At 44.5% G+C, this 12,193-nt stretch overlaps 1 protein-coding gene across 2 annotated transcripts in view; it reads right to left on the reverse strand.

Moving 5' to 3' along the window:
• Positions 1–9,748, reverse strand: part of AOAH (acyloxyacyl hydrolase) — a 90,710-nt gene extending 80,962 nt beyond the window's left edge. Inside the window, exon 1 of one of the 2 annotated variants that reach the window (XM_030009024.2) lies at positions 9,611–9,748. The gene's annotated coding sequence lies outside the window, so the exon portion shown is untranslated. Of the gene's footprint in view, positions 1–87; positions 108–9,610 lie in introns of those variants that run through there. The other variant, XM_041122464.1, reaches the window with a different exon arrangement.
• Between the last annotated feature and the right edge of the window lie 2,445 nt (positions 9,749–12,193).

Consider the following 12,193-nt stretch of genomic DNA (forward strand, 5'->3'; position numbering starts at 1 on the left):
ATAATGTAGGACTGAGGCACTGGAGGGCCAAAGCTACGTCCCACCTCTGCTTCTGCCTTTTTGTATAACCCTGGGCAAGTCTCTTACCCCCTCAGTGGGCCGTGGGTACTCGTCTTTCCTTTCCACTCCTTGCCTGGCTTTTTCAGAAGTGGGCAGGCTGTTGACGTGGGTTGCTAAAGGGCAATGAGGAGCCTGTCTCATCTGGCATCCCTACATGCTTCCTGGGCATAATTAAAGGAGATTCATAAATGGTTTTGTAAAAGGAAAAATAGAGACTATATTAAAATCAGTGATTCCCTGCCAAATCTTCAGACATTCCTGCAGATCAACCAACATGACCACACAGGGATCAGGTCAGCTTTAGTATTTAATGTGGTTTTTGCAAACCACTTCTTTTCTGTGGGAGCCTGACCTATGACATTTTTAAAGACAGTCCCGGATAGTTTGCCTCAACTTTGATAAGCAGGATTTGCCTTGTGATAATGATAATATAATCCAGTGGCTCTGAGGAAAAAAAAAAACCAAACCAACAAAAAAACCCCTGTTAAAAGCTTCAATGTGAATACAAATCACTCCATATCTCCATTCTCTAAATCAAGCCATTGGCTTCCAAATGTATGCTCTTCTTCTAAAAAAGAAAAAAAAAAACCAAACCAAAATAGAGGTAATAGCTGTTGCCTGAGTTTTGCAGACCTGTTCCTGCTTATCATTCTCCCTATAGCTAGCAATGTTGGTTTTCTTTTTTTTTTAATAGCAGATAAACAAAAATCATAGTGCAAAGTACCTTATCCATATGCCAATCCTACTGAAATCTGCAGGATGTTTTTCTTAACGCTGTAAAAACTTGCTATAAAAAGACACTGTGCTACAGTGACTGCAGCTCCATTAAACCCTTTTTAACACACATATCACTTGGTTCCCAATGACACTTTGAAGTCCTTTAAAACTCTGCATATTGGCTCATGAGCACTTGCTGTAAAAGCAGAGTTCTAATAATAGGCAAGAAAAATCTTCCCAGCAGAGAGGTCTTTGCAATGGTTTCCACTTTATATCTATAGCAAAATACAAATCTAAACAACAGCACTTATAAAGTATATAGATAGATCCCAAGCTGCTCCCAGGCATGTAAACCTGCGAAGCTACAGCTCTAGCTCGTAATCGGTTGTGTTATTTTTCTTTCATTTCAAATTGTGGAACGACTGGCGAGATAACACAGAATCATGTGTAACACAGAGCTGGTTTTTGCTATACCTTATGTGTTAGCCAAGCTCTTAAACCAATTAAAGAAAAACCCCAAAGCTTTTACAATATGCAGTCTGGTCAGGCAAATGAGGGATTTGCATGCATAGATTCAGAGGCCAGCTGGGAAGGTGACCCCCCCCGGTGTTAAATCTTTCTCCTTCCCACTCAAATCAGACAGCAAGCTCTGCCTTTTGCCAAGTAGATTTTATATTACTTCCAAGTCCCTAAGACAGTAAGACCTGAAGCCATCTTGGTACAGCAACGAAGGAGCACATGACTTTGTGTCTTAATCTTAGTAAGTGCATGAATGATCTTAATGGGAGGTAAAAAACACGTTAGACCTGTCCCAAAGGGATTTGATCATAAATGCTTCCATTAGGCTTGTGTACAATATCTAAGCCAGGGAAGCAGACCTGGGACAAGGGTGACTCAGGAGGTGCTGCCTACCTGGAAATAAAGAGTGCGGCAGCAGGAGCAAGGGGAGACCAGAGCTCTGCCCTCTGCAAAGCACCAGGGCACAGGGGTGATGCCTGGGATGTCCCCTGCCCAAAAAGGTCTGGCAGGGTCACCCTACAGCTTGCGAGCATCTTTGTCTCCCCAGCTCTCTTGTTTTTTCAATGTGTTTGCAACCTGGGCTTGCACCAGGTCCAGCTGGGAGGCAGGAGAGTGTAGCTCCAGTGAGGACTGGGTGCTCAGGGCTGAGCTGCAGTGGGCTCCTGGGCCCCTGGGCAGGGTGCTTGGGTGGGGGTCCTGCGTGGGGCTGCTCAGGGCTGTTATAGCCCATGGGTGCCCCAGGGCCCTGACACTTGCCTTGGGGGACCACAAGAGCCAGGTGGGCTGCAGGAATGAACTCTGCAGAGATGCTCCTGGAAACCCTACAAAGTACCTGCCTGCAGCATTACACACATGAATAGAGTTGAGAATGCAAACAACATTTTGTCTCTCTCTGGGCCTCCACGTGTCACTTCTGAAGAGGGGGGGAGGACTGTGTAGAGCCAGAGGTGCGGTGAGGACCCACCTCTTGCAGATGGGAAACCCTCAGTGCTCTGGCAATGACTCAGCTCCGCAGCCAGACAGGTCATTCACACACTGCTAGACAGAAGATGCAGGGTCAATTGAAGTTTTTCAAGGCTGAATTTGGACTAGGGATAATAAATACATAAATAAAAAAAGTGCACATATACATCATATATACCTCCCCACACAAACTGCTACTTCCTACCAAGGAAATGGGGGGCCTGCAGCTCCCCCCATTCAGCACACAGAGGAGGAGGGATGTACACTGAATTCTCTGTAGGGTTTTGGTAAAATGCTGTTCTGAAGGAAAAGTCCTGCAGCTCTCTGCAGTTTGCTCTCAGGATGTCAGGACACACTGAGGAGCTTGCTCATCTCACCCTGCTTGATGCAAGAGATTATTACATCCTTCCAGTTTATGTTTCTTGGGGAGTTTTACCGCATGCGAGGGTCCACAGAGCTAAATGCCAGTTATCTTATTCCTACATGCAGGTCAATAGAAAGTGCAATGCGTGGGGGACACACCACATAAGAGAGGGCTTTGGTTGGGAGTCACCAGAGCGGGCTGCAGGGGCTAATGGACCATGACGTGCCCCATTCGGTAACTCCCAATTCAAGCTCTCCAGCCGCACCCTCAAGCCTCTCTCAGTTTAGGCAGAGCCAAGAGAAATTTGCACACATGCGTGGCTGCCAAAAACCTGAGGCAAAGCAGACGAAGCCGAGCAGAACCTAACCTGAATTTCCACAAAGGCAGAGCAGATGGCAGCAGGGCATGTGCATAGCTAGTGAAGAAATACAATCCCCGTGGCTGATCCCAAAAGGAGGAGTGTGGTCGCTGGGGTTTGAAGGACCCACAACGCTCCTCTATTTCCTGTACTTCTGTATTAGTTCCTGACACCTAATGTACATTGGCTTGGGTGGTGGTGACAAATAAGCTAGTGGACAGGTAAGGTTTCAGCCCCCACCTTTACTGCCCCTGATAGAGATGCAATGGAACCGAGTTACGGTTTCTGATTTTCTGAATAAAGGCTTAAACACAATTTAAGAGTCACCCTTTCCTCAAAAGGGGCACTTTCATGTGATTGCCACTAGAAGTGTGAAACATGATGTGAGGATGGAGTTATTCTCAACACTGCTTTCTCTAATGGGTCCCTAAAGACCTGTTTATATATATAGTAAATACCTTGAAAAAAGCTCTTGAAAAGAAAAAAGAATGGAAAATATTTGCATGAAGTCCCAGAACAGGACATGTAAGCATCGATATCTCCTCTGTCAGGATTAGGGACCACTTGGTTGACAAAGGGAGACACTCCCTTGAACTATGGAATAGTCATCTTGTGAAAGGAGATCAGCTGGCAGTGTGTATTTATCTATCCTATTCTGTCCAAGTCACTGCACTTTTTTTTTTTTTTTTTACTATTTGGTTAGATTTCTGTTACATATTAATTTTTAAGATATATGCAATTTTTTTTCTCTTTGTCACATTCCTGCATGCATTTTTATGATAATTTAATGTTATCTTGGAAGGCCTTCTCTCCTTCTCTCTCTCTCCCCCCCTCTTTGACGTGTTGTTCAGTTCTTAAGGGAATAGATATAAGCCTTGTATTTTTGTGTCTGGAGAGATAAAACCTGCAGGAAGAAGCCTTTAGATCAAAGATCTTCTCAGTTGCTTTTCTTTCTTTTATTTTCAAAACGTCGTCCTTTGTGCCCTTTGACTCTGAAGTTCCCACTGGTTCATTGCATTGGTTATTTTTCATTATGGCTCTCCAAATTTCTCTGACTGTCATAATCATCTCTGCAGTTGGTGCATTATCGCTGGCATGGATGAACATTTCCAAAGCCCCATGTGGATTTGCTACTGCACCACAGCCAACTGAGTCATTCCCTCTGCCCCAGTTTCCTTATCAGTTGCTGCTTTCAGTTCAAGTTATGCATCTATTTCAGACTCTCTCTCTACCTCATTGTCATTCAAAGCTGCAGGGAAAGCATTTAAACCAATATTTTCCTACACTCATATCTGAAAATTTGTTCCAAGCTATTGGCAAGCTGTAGCTGAGATGATTATCCTTTATTCTGCAACCTTTAATGAAATTAACTGTCCCAGCTTGCAAGAGCTGTTGATATCTGCGCTCTTAGAAATGTAAATCACTGACATGACTTACTTGAGTTTGGGGTATAACAAAATGTGGGAACATGACTCTCAAGGCTTTCAAATAGGGAACCCATGAAAAATACAGCTGCATTACTGGCAACGCAGTACATTTCCTCAGCTGACCAGTTTTAGTGCAGAAAAACAAACCTGGCTGTTGTGTTCTTACTATGTGTAGATGACACTATAAATTCAGAAGTAACCTTACCAACATAAATTTTGCAGTTTGAGTTGTGTGGGCACAATTGTGGGCCTTTTCAGATCTAAAGAAGACCTAATTCTTGCTATTATCTAGACAAAAGAAACAACTCTGGCAATTAAGGAGCAAGAGGGTGTGGCAATATTACTGAGAAAGGACTAATTAGAAAGGCTTAGTTAGAGCCCTTAGATAACAGAGTCACTCAGAGCCAGCTGTAAATACAAATCAGGAAGCCTGGGACAAACTCCGCGCTGCCCTGCAGTTTGGGTACTCATTTAAATCCTGAAGAAGTAAGAGCCAAGCATTACCAACTCAGCGTGATGGCATTTTTCTCCCATTATTGCCTTGCCATAAATAGCTAGTAGCCTGCTAGGCAAGCCAAAATCTTGTCTACTGCATCGATCCCTGCAGAGCTATCACTATTGCATTGGGTTTTTGTCAGCCCCCTGTTAGGCTCCCAGTTTAGCGCTGATTGAAGCTATGGCAGAGGACAAAAACCTTGCCCCAGATGCTGTCAGGTTATAAGTGTTTACAAGGGGAGCACCACGACATCAAAGGAGAAGAAAAATAAATGTTTGATTACGTTTGTTCCATTTGATCTTTCCTCTAGTAATGCAAAAAAAAAAAAAGAAATGCAGCTCGACAGCCTCTTGATCTCAACACAGAACATGTGCCAATAAAAGATAATTATTCCCAGTGGTTGGGTTAGGGAACAGTGGCAAGTGTCATTGGAGGCATTTTTTTAGCACATACCAAAGTTCACAAGATTATTTAAACATATTGTTTGAGGCTCATACCAAGACTTCTGTGCTCAGAAACGGGACCTGTACAACATATGTACTGTTGATGGCACTTCACAGTTCAATAATAGGGTGGGGGATTTTTTTTTCCTCTTTTCAAAGGGACGTTTCACTGATTTGCTTCCATAATAAAAGACCTGCAGGTGAGCTGGACAGTTTCCATCAGCAAAATGGCCCCGTAGGGATAGCATCCATCATCTATAGATGAATATGCAAAGGGAGCACAAGCTGATTTTTCAAATATTAATTAAGCAAGTCACTGGTCAGCCAGCCATGTACAGAGTTTTCATGCTCTGTGGGGAAGTCAGCTGCATGAAAGTACTCAAAGCACTTGGAGGACTATATATCCACTAACTAAAACAAGCTGAGGTTGAGGTTACAGTCAGTAAAGATTGCACTGACCTCAATGATAATCCAGTCTTATACAGACAAGCCAAACTCAGGCATGAGGTCAGCCCTTAACACTTGCTCTTTTGGATCTGTCACTGAAAATTCATGGAGGCCTTATTTGCACTTGTCTGTCTTTTCACTTGCAGCAGATATTATGCTGAAGTCTGACATTGATGGTTTAGTCTTGCATATATATGAGAAGATGACACAGGCAGCTGGTTTTAATTACCACCATTCCTAGTCACCTCACCATAAAGCAGGAATGTGCCTCTCCAAAATGGCTCTGCATTCAGAAAACCTTTCTTCCTTCTTTCTGCTTCCTTACCCTGGCTGGGCATCCCTCATATTTATCTCTTCCCAGCATCAGACTCAGAGCTGTATTTTCTTTTTTTCTGGCCCATTCCAGAAATTAGGGTATTAGGGAAAACACTCAGTTAAACACAACACCACTTGTTGAGGCTCCTTCTGAGGGATGTGGTGAGGTGAGTGGCTGGGGCTCGATGCAAATCTGACGAGTTAATTCATCCCAGAAAAAACTTGATCCTGGAGAAGGCAGGCATGACTCCTGCCTTCACAATGAGCAACAGCCCCATGAGAATCAAAACCAGTGGCACACGGACCATCAAACTGTAAGCGAGGGAGAAAGCAGGCATCGCATCATATTTTTTCCCCACTCAAGCTGTGCCCTGAATGCAGAATATTTCCACCTGGTCTCTGGCCCCTCCACACATCTTGGAGTCATTAAATCATCCATCAAGACACTGTCCTTTGTGTGTGGTGGGATGGCTGCCTGCCTGCCTGTGTCCCTCGCTCATTATTGGCCTTCTGTGGTCCTTTTCAGCCAATTCAATGAAATATAAATAGCATTTCAGATAAATGTTCATTCTCTTATAATACCTTTCCAACGTCTTTCTGCTCTTGCTCTGGATGCATAAAAAAGAGCTGTAATATCTTTCAATGAGTTACTGAATCCTTTTTGAACCCTGATATATGCTCAGTACAAGGTTTATTAAATACGAGGGATATAGGCATACACATTAACAAAGTCTAGTCAACTAAATTGTTCAGACAAAATAAGCAGGCAATCTGCCTTGCAAATCAATCTGTCTGCCACTGTTAAGTGCTCCAAGCCTGCTGATGCTGGACCCACCTCCTTTTTCTGCAAAGATATGTCCACAACCACAAAAAAGTATGGTTCAGGCTTTCCTGACCCTTTTTTCTTTTTAGTTTTTAATAAAGCTGCTGGATACCACAGCAGGGATTCTCTTTTCTTAACCTAAATAATGTAGGGTGAATGCTGTACAACCAGCTGATAAGTAAAGAGAGGAGGACTCAGGAACGTTACCCTGGGTTTTACGGAAACGTGACACAGAAGTAGTATCTCCCCCATCTTCCTGGCTTAGAAAACAAATTAACACTGGAGTATTTATGGATTTTGTCTCTCGGTTACTTGTTCACCACCATTCATCATTTAGACTCAGCGTTTATGTATATTCAAAGCAACCGTCATAAATTAACAATAAAGCTTGAGGGTATTAAATAACCTCAAATAAAACTCCTTTCCCTCATTGGAATAATTTCTTATAATGAGAATACCTGAGTAAACACCTTGGTGTAACTCTGTGCCCAGAAGATAACAAAGTGGGGACTGAGTGACTTTCACCCTCCAAACTTCACCACCCAAAGGAAAGGGAGCCTCTCCATCACTTCTGGAAGGATGAGTGAGTGGAAATGCATTTTGGGGACCAAACAAAGTGACAGACACCCCAGCAGCAAGTCTGTCACTCTTCACTAAATTCCCATCACATAAAGCCAAGGAAGAAAACAGGTATGTTCTGGAGATCTCCGGGCCCTGAATTGAACATAAACCAGCAGCCACTTCTAGCAGCGATTCGACTCCAAAAAATGTTTTCCAGGAAGCAGAAATGATAATAATTATATAGCTGGGCATGCCCAAATCTATTCCATGCATATCAGAAACATCTCTATTTGCAGTCTATCGGTGCGCTTCTTTCTGTGCAGCAGTGATGCTGCAGATTCCCAGTGGGGAGTCTGAATAATCTTGCCTCCGAGTGATACAGCGATAGTGGTGTTAGTAAAAGTCCAGATAAAAGATAATGTGCAAGATAAGGAATTTCATTTCATATTAGGAGCTGGGCAGGCAGTACACCAAAGTTTCTTTTGTGGCAGAAGTGGAGCACGGCGTATAGGCAGGTGTCCCATCAGCGTGGCTGTGGTTAACACTGGGAGGGGTAAGCCTGGGAGCTCTAGCCACAATAAATAAAGTTATTTATGCAGCTATCCAGTGACCTGGGTATCTAGGTCTCACCAGTGTTTTTCTTCTACCCAAGCCTTTCCCCTTTTCACCCTCTGTAGTCCTCTGTAGCCAAATTCCTGCCTTGAGAGTCCTCTGGAAGGGAAGTCTCCTGCCCCAAAGCTCTGATGTGGAAATCATGAAAGCTGGTTAAGAAATTTTAATGATCCCATGTTGCAAGTTCCTGGGCACTTAGTGATGAGGAAGTGAGAAGAGGTAGGAAAGATACAGAGAGTCATGTTCCTGCCCAAAAGTGACCATCTGGGTTTGGGTGTCTCAGTGTTTGGTTCTCTGATCCCCTCCTGACAGATGGGTTTTGGCAAATGTTTAGCACTGATGTTCTGAAAATCAAATCCCAGTGAAGCCTTTCAAGATGAGCAGCCAAAACCCAGAAGCATCGCTGTGGCAAAAATTGTATACAGAGATTAGGAACCATTGGATGCCAAATAGGTAAAGGAAAGTTGCCCAATTTTTTTTTAGGCTATACAAAGAAACTACTTCTTTTCTCTGAAGCTGGTGTAATTTCCAGACCTTCAAAACTAGAGAACACTTGCCCTAGATGTATTTGGTGCATCACGCTATTTTAGGCAATAATTCATGATGCAAAATTCATAATTCATGTGTCTACATCATTCCTTTGCTTTAATCCTACATCCAGCAGTGTCTTTTGATGACTAGCAAAAATAACTACAGTCACCGCAGATGAAGGTAAGCTGTAACTTTTATCTAAAACTGTCTGCCTATATTTATCAGGTGACTGCTTGTGTTTTCAGAGGAGTGACCCAATCCTGCTCCTGCCAAGAATGCCAGCTGCTCCATGGGCTCCCAAGGCCCTACTTGCTGGGATGGCATCCTTGGTTCTCCCCTGCATCCCTGAGGAGGATCCACCCCACTAAAGGGCTCCCCTAGCACTGTGGGCTTGTTTTCTGCAGAGGATGCTGAACATTGCTACTCGGGATGCAGAAGGGAGGATGCTCTGGACCACAACAGCTCCTCCATGTTGAGCTGTAGCTCTCAGGAGAGCATCAGGAGACAAAGTCAGAGGTGTACTCCCTTGCCCTAGAGGTGCGGGCTGTTTCGCACATCTCCTACAGACTGCTGTTGAGCTGCCGTTCAGGCTCTCTCGACTTGGTTTTCACTCCCCCCAGTGCAGCTGGTGAGCAAGCAGGCCACGGGAAAGCACACTGATATGCCAGGAAAACTTACCTGATGGTGGGAGGTTACGGTACCCAGGTGAAAATGAATCATTCCCTTCCTCTCAGCAAGAAAAAGCAGAACATACTGCGAATACGGGCTGTTTGAATTGCTGTTTTGGATTTGCAATAGGAAGGATAGTCAGCAAAATTTCCAGCCGTATTCCGCCCCCCACTCCCCAAATTTGGCAAATTTTAAAATACTGAATTGCTGGAATACCCCAACCCAAGACCTCAGTCACTAAAATCTGACCTGCTAATTGCCACTGCTTATAAAGTAGATAAGTTATGGATTCTTTCCATTCTCACCTTTGCTTTGGACTTTGCTCCCCTTGCCATAGTGTGGTCACTCAGACGGTAACGTTTGGCCTTCAGGGCATGACTGGTGGGTCCTCAGCCTTTCCGGTGGCGGTGACTGCCTCTCCACACTGACCATCTTGGAGCACCCACGTTCAGAGCTTCCCCTCACATCGTACCTCACTCCTAAGGTATTTTGGAGAGAGAAGATAAGCCCTCCAACAGAAGCCTCTTATATATTTGCCCTAATGGTTCATTTTCCCTGTACACAGGTAGCTAAGGCTTTCATTAATCCTTAAAGCTGCTCACTTCTGTTTGGGACACTTGCGACATATCACAGAGCAACACTGCTGTAACATAAATACATGCTTTCAGCATTTTTAGAGAAGGGCAGTGAGACAGGCAGAATTACTCTCTATTTTCAATGAAGGAAAGACTCCACACATACGCATGCATGCATACACACTGGATACATTCTGGGAGAAAAGACTTCTACCTGGAAAGTCATTTCTTCTGTCACATTTACAGGGAAAGAAAAAAAAGGAAGCAAATTCTTTTTCCCCTTGAACAAAGAAAAAAGATGTTATCTGTTAGTTTACCTATCTGCAATAGTTAATTCAAGGGCTTTCAGGGTTTTTTGGCATCTCTGCAATATAAAGGGAAGGAAAGATTCAATATGTATTCAAAAGGACGATTAATCTTGAAATGAAACGCCTTATTGTGCTTTTCAAGGAGCAAGCCTCCAATTTGAGGGGCTTCACAGCATTGGTCTTGCTCAATTTTAAAAGTTAATATCGGTGCTAATAAGTAAATGTCATTTTTATGGCTGTTTGTACTTCTATCTCCGAAGCTAGATAGACAAATATAAATAAATGTGTTTATTTACTTCAGGCACTGCCCTGAGGGATGCAAGGGGCACTTTGCTATCCATCCCAGAGCACTGTGGTCATGGCAGAGGTGTGTGGATCTGGATCAGTGCACCAGGCAGTGTGGGATTGGCTCCTCCGGCAAATGTCTTTGCCAAGGTTTGCTGGGCTTACTCGTGAGCTGCCCAGGCAGGATCGTGCCCCAGGGTGGAAGAGGCAGGATGCAGCCATCCCTGCAGGGAAGCTGGGCATGCAGGGGTGGAGGGACCCTGCCTGGATGTGGGTTCATCCCGCCAGCAGCGGAGAGGTTAATCAGCAGAACAAGCCCGGGAGCTGCAATCTCAGCAAGACAAGGGCTTATTGTTACCTTTCATTTTAAAATATTGCCCGATTGTTTGGGAACTTTGTTTCTTTGGTGATTCAGCCACGAGTGGGAAAGGTGCCGTGACCCACTGAATGGCCTATCCATCACGCCTACCGGTCTCGCCGTCCTGGGAGGGCAGGGACCGCCGAACCTCAGCTGCTGGCCCCACTTGCATTTCCAGTGCATGGCTTCTCAGCTTCCCAGGTGTGACCCAGCACAGGGGTACTGCCTGAGAGAGAGGAATGAGACCATGGCATCAGCTCGTATCCATGTAGTGGGCAAGCACTTTGTAGGACCGTCCCTGGGATGAATTGTTTCCCGAGTTAGAAGCAGGCTGGTCACTGCAGCAAGTATGGGGACAGGGCACGGCGAGCTGAAAGAGCAGATGGCGGGGACCAGCTCAAGCCCTTGCTGAAAGGCCACATCTCTGTCTCCCCTGGTGAGAAGGATGCTTCATCCTTTCCATCCTCGAGCAGTGAAATCCCCTGCTCCTTCTAAAACTGTTTTCTCCCATCTTCTTCCAGACTGTGCTGGCATATCAGTCCTAAAATATGCTGTCACCCATGGATGAAACCAAATGGGCAGCTGTCCCTAGAAGGTGAATTTTGGCTGAGCTGAATCTGCAGCACTGATGAGCAACAATTGCCATGTATGACCTGCACTGAGGAAAAAAAAACCCAAACGTTTTTTGTGAAATATAGGTTTCCCAAATACCCTTGCTGCTTATTTTGCAGCACACGATCCAGTAGCTCCTCTCTGCTGGGGATTTGGAAAGCTGTGTGCCTCGCCAAAGTTAGCTCATGCCCTGCAGGATCAGGCCCTAGACTGCATATAAATCAGTTACAAGTGCTTGAATTAAGAGCATTAATTAATAAGACCTTCCCATCCCCTGGAGGTTCAGACCACAATGAGGCAGGTAGAGTACAGGCCAGCACGAAACACTATTAATCCTGCATTTGTCCCAAGTATGACAGACCTCTGGGAGCTATTCTTTGTGCTCATACCAGGGGGAACTGCTGGGACAGAACAGACGTTATTCTCTCTGTTTGCAGGGAACAGTTCATGCAAGACATTAAATTTCCTGATGCCATCACTAAATCCCAGGATCCTTCTCATGAGTTATTCAGCACCTGTCACTCCGGTCTTGCACACCTGTTTTATCATCCTCACATCCATGTCTGTCTTTCAGAGATGAATATTTATTATCTTCATTGCAACAGTAGAATCAAATCCTCTGTTACTTTACTAATGCAGTTCCTTTCTTGAAGATAAGCATACCTGTCTTCTCAAAAGATTAACTTCTCTTTTTCATTCCAGGATATCTCAGGAGTAAATTACAGCCTGGCTCAAACCCTCACCACATCA

Source organism: Aquila chrysaetos, chromosome 3 (genome assembly GCF_900496995.4).
Source record: "Aquila chrysaetos chrysaetos chromosome 3, bAquChr1.4, whole genome shotgun sequence".
Classification (NCBI taxonomy): Eukaryota; Metazoa; Chordata; class Aves; order Accipitriformes; family Accipitridae; genus Aquila; species Aquila chrysaetos.